This window comes from Sorghum bicolor, chromosome 8, assembly GCF_000003195.3.
Source record: "Sorghum bicolor cultivar BTx623 chromosome 8, Sorghum_bicolor_NCBIv3, whole genome shotgun sequence".
Lineage (NCBI taxonomy): Eukaryota > Viridiplantae > Streptophyta > Magnoliopsida > Poales > Poaceae > Sorghum > Sorghum bicolor.
The window spans coordinates 4,299,885-4,305,332 of NC_012877.2; the positions used below are offsets into that span (position 1 = coordinate 4,299,885).

Below are 5,448 nucleotides of genomic sequence, written 5' to 3' on the forward strand. Positions count from 1 at the left end.
ACACAACACTCTTTCACAGAGCAGCAACCCGCACTCTGTCCACCACCAAGTCGAGACCTGGGACTTAGCCCTCTCTCGCAACCTGCTTGTACCCCCTACCACAAGCACCTTTGGGTGCAAGGTTATACAGAGCCCCCAATCACACTGGACGTAGGACATTCTTGGCCCGAACCAGCATAAATCCTCTGTGTCTCACTTGCATCACCATCCAAGTTTGGTAGTCACGCAGACTTATACTCGTTAGTGCCTAGACCACGAGTCTAGACGCCGACACTACGGGACAACTAATTTTTTATATAAAAACAAACAGTTCACATGATAAAATAACAGTACTATAAAATTAAACACCAATGTTAAAATGATATTTAAACTAAAAGAAAAAGTTCATTAAATTTTCAGTCACATAGACCTTTCGGTGTAACTTCAATTTCATCATCAGCATGCCCCTAATACAGAGTTCTAAAATCAGCGCGTAAGAAAATTTTCTTGAGTGGGAAACTTTCAGTGCACAGAACATTCATTGCAATGCACACAACTGCAAGTGCAGATGCAGTAAAGGACATTAGTGTGCACATGTACGCATGATAATCTATTAATCTTTAGAAGGGAACGAAGTTAGCGGGCATAAATACATGTCTGACCATCGTCATATGGGCCGAAATCATGCTGCAAGGATGATACATTTATGTGATGTTATCAAAGAATCATCTTAACCATTCTCTACATTTATGTGTGTTGCCTGCTGGAAGAAGGGGATCATCATCGACACCACCAGCTATGACCAGCTCTGCTGAGTGTGGCCACTATACACTTTGTTCCCATCATTACTGCATCAAAGACACTTTTATCAGCAAACCAAGAGGTACGGTGGAACTAATATGCTTACTGTTAAGCTACCAAGGCAGCCAGGAAACATCAATATAGTTAGCGTCTTTGTTTGATACAACAATTTGCATAGCATTTTAGTTGGAGACAGGGTACAACTCATTATCTCATTCATATTATTCCAAACCAATCATTGAAGTGAGGCAACGGTTTGCATGTTGTGCTAATTGTAGACAGGGTACTGCTTACCTGCATTTGCAACACCATTGTACCTCCACTAATCACCCATCTTCAACAAGTTGGAATAATCAAAATGCATTAAAATGGAGCAGCTCAAACAAAAGAGCTAACAAATTTTTTAGGCATATCCAATTCCGAATAAAAGGTTCAGTTAACACATAAGAGACAAACATCACCACAAGCAAGATCTTAAATGTACGCAAGTAATTTATTCATATTACTACAGTAATAACTTAGTTTACATAACATCTTCAGCTATGAGTAAACTGAAAGTAATATCAAGAAAGGATAACTGAACTCATTTACGTCATCAAGGTACTATAAAGATCCAATTGCCCAATAAAAGCTTAGAATTATATAGAACTCGCAGGGTCCAAAGCTAGTTGATTTACCTGGATCTTTTGCCCAATAAAAGAATTTTCAAGATACTTATAATACTACATTACATAGAACTTGCAAGAACCCTCACATAAATGGTGTCCACATTTTAGCCTTTCTAGTTGAGAGAGTACATTACCTCTGAAACATATTAACTGAATCTTCCTCCAAAGAATAGATTTAGGCAGTAATTTCCAACCTGTTTCTAAAGTGTTGCTGTTGTAAGATTTTGAGAGGACCTGCAAGCCTACAATGCATACTCAAAATAATTCATTTGGTTTTCATAGAAAAATCTGTAGCCCAAACAAATAATGACCTATATAGGATGCTAATGCAACTTTTTAAGCTAATCTGATCAGCTAATACTCCCATATGCCTATAACGACAGAGGCAATTACTCATCTCCATAGTGGTTGAAGAGGTTCCGTGAGATTGAAATTGGCAGAAAGTGAACGGTTTTCCTGCATAAGAGCATGGTTAAATCAAACATATCAACAGGGAATAGTAATAACTATTTTTTCATCAAACGGGGAGGGCAAGCATGTGATCTGTGAACTGATAGTTACTGGCTTGCTGCTAGTGATTTTTAACCCAAATATGTTTATACACACCTCGCAGGCATCACAATCGCTCAGACTCATTGACTGTTGTAATCTTCCTCATGGTCATCGACAGAGAGGGGACCAGGAACAGGGAAAGATTTAGTATCTGACGCTGATAGTTGGCAAGTACTAATTGTTTGTAGTTATCAATTGCATTGTTCGTATATACGTACTTCTACTGCAATTCTTCGTTTTGTTCCTTTAGTTTCTGAACTTCAGCTTCCAACTCCATTGTATAAGCCTACAGATCATAACAGAAATAAGCAACAAGTCATGTGCTGAAGTTGCAAATGTGATAGGATAGGCTAGATGTGCCTCTACCTTACAACCTTATCAAATATCCGTCATTTTTGACAGGGCATACAAGTCAATGTGCTGATTTACCAGAATTGTGTACTACAGAATCTTAGAGCAGCAACTTGCAATAAGAAACTACTACTACTTATACCACACATGCAAGAATTGAGGACAAGGGTGTGACCTGCTTCCGGGCACGGGATCTGGCTGCAGACTCCCTGTTCTTGATCATCCTCCTCTGCCGCCGCTCCACAACCATCTCCACACCAGCACCGCTCCTCCTTCCCCTTATCACTCCCTCAAAGGGGTATGGCACTAGAGCCATGGGCGATGACAGATCCCCATTCCCCTTGCCCATAGAATCCAGCTGTGCCACCGACGTATCCACCGGACTCACAACAGTGACCGCACCACCTGCCATCCCAGGCACCCCAGGCATGAGCCCGTTGCCCATGGCCTGATCCCCGATCCCCACCGGCGCGAACCCCATCGCTCCAGCCCCGGCGTCATTGGCGCCCCCAAAGTTGCCTAAGAAGATGGAGGCGCCATTATTGACCGCCTGAATCGGCCGCGGAGCAACCGGCTGCGCGGAGACAGCAGCAGCTGCTGCTGCTGCCGCCGCGGCAGGGTTGTCACGGACGACCCCGGCCCTGACGAGGAACTCCTCCAGCGTCATCTCCCCGAGGGTCGGCTGTCGGTTGGGCTGCGGCTCCGCGCCGCCAGCCGTCGGCCCCGGCGGCCCCTCCCGCGCGAAGTCCCGCCAGACCTCGTCCACCGTCTTGACGCTGAGCGTGCGCGGCAGGGTGAGAGACCCCTGCCTCTGCAGCGCTGCCCCGCCGTCGCCGACCGGCCCCGCCCCCGCCGCGGACGCCGACGCCGATGCTATGGCCTGGCTCTCCTCGGCGGTCCAGATGCTCCGCAGCAGCTCATCCATGTTCATGGAGCCGAAGTCCTTGCCGAGCCCTCCCCCCCATCCCACCGAGCGTGTTCTGGAACTCGTCGAACGTGAGCGAGTAGATCGACCCCTGCCTCGACAGCGGCCCCGGCCCCGGCCTCGCCGCCCCCCTCCTCTCGCCGTCCTTGGGATCCATCACCCCCCTGACCTCCTCCTCCTCCTCCTCTCACAGCGGCGCGACGACGAGGAAGGCGGGCGGAATTCGCGGCAATCTTAGAGTTATCGCAGGTAGCTAGGGTTGAAAATTTTATATCAGGAATCCTTTATTTTTCCTTATTTCATTTCGCATCCTTTCACATCCTGATTATATATTATTCTCTATCGTAAATTTGCAACAGAAATTATTTCCTGTTTTTTATTTCAATTTTCACCCTTCCACCTCTTAGAGATATCGCAGGTACGGGAGGGGGAGCGACCCAAAAAAAAGTCGCACCATGTGGTGGTCTTACTTTTGTTCTTTTTAGTTGTAGGAGATAGTAGAAGTATCACGTACATTAGTTAGATATCATGCTACTCCTACAATGTTTTACTTATGTGTCAAAATAATTAGAAGAGGGAGTGAGGATAAAGTTGTATATCTATGAATATACAACAAATTGATACTATGAAACTAATTAATATTTTGATAATATTAGATTTCCCTATCCGCAGTATCATATTCTGATACAGTGATATCCAAAAGTTGACTTATCATATGGAAGCTATTAATATTTAAGAAAAAAACAACATCGAATGTAGAGTACTTGCTCTGCCTTGAAATATAAGATATCTAAGCATTTAAAGTTGTCCTAAGTTATAAATAATTCTAGATGAAGTAACTCCAACTCAATTTTAAAATTCAACATAGGAGTATTACTAACCTACAAAAGGAATCAATGTGTTGTTTATTTCGCCACATAATATATCTTAAAATTCTTAGATACCTTATATAAGAGGACGAATGGAGTAGTATCATATCACTGTGTCCAACCGTCAAAGCAATTAATAATTGTGGGTTTGATATATTGAATTTAATGCCAAAATACTGGATTTCCTTCTCTATCAATGTTTAGCTATATGTTGACACATGAAGAAAAACACCCTATATATCATCTAATAACTGCATGCAGTGCTTTCCATTACATAACCATTCATACATTAGGTTCTTGTTCCCATATGTCTTTATAGTGTATATTAATATCTATCCCATTGTATACCTTTACACAAATATAAAAAAAATTGCTATCTCAACAAAAACATGGACAATATGTCTCTTCATGGACGCATACATGCGATGCTCTTTGACTCGGCAATTTGACGTGCTAATAGGTGGACCCGTTGTACCACACCCACCTCCCTGGCTCGCAACTGTCAAGTGTTGGCTCTCCGGCTTTTTGCATGTTCGCACTTTCATGCCCCCTGCTACTCGCTCTGTTCGCTTGGATGATAAGATATGGCTGAAAGTACTGTTTGTTGATTTGTTGTGAGAGAAAAACACTGCTAAATGGGTAGCAGATTCAGCAAATAAGCTCAACTAGTGGCGGCAGCGCACAAGTCATCATGACTCTACTGGCGACGTGTACGTCCACAATGCCTATCGGCTCTACCTCTCCAGCCACCCACATGTCGGCGTTAGAGACGGCATCAAGTACTACAATTCTAAGGACATCCTCGTTATCCTCTCCATCGATGGACCACTGGTCGGTGGTGGCGACTCGCCACTATTACTTTCCCTTGCCGCTTACCTATGCGATGCCTTGAACTGGCAACCTAATGTCTCAATATGATAACTCGACTCCTAGATTTGGTAGATAAGCACCTTAATCCCATCTAGTGGTTGAGCCATGTCTTTAATTATTATTGAGAGACGCGAGTTGTTGGTCCATCTCTGATGTAGTGTATTCTTTGTATATTTCTAAAACAGTGTTTCATCCATCAGTCTCATTTATATGCAGACAAAGAACCATCCATTAATTTAAGCAGAGTTATTCCTTGATCATTTTTTCATGTTGAATCAGGCTTTGGGGCTTATTTTGAACAAGTCGAGCCAAGCTCAATTAAATCCAATAACGATATAGCTACGTCATTGTATTTGGTTGAGACATGGTAAGAAAACCATGCATCAAGTTGTACATTCTATTGCCATGCACTAGCATGTTTACCAATAAAATT

At 43.3% G+C, this 5,448-nt stretch overlaps 1 pseudogene; it reads right to left on the reverse strand.

The window, feature by feature from the left end:
- LOC8073467 lies at window positions 559-3,433 on the reverse strand (annotated as a pseudogene).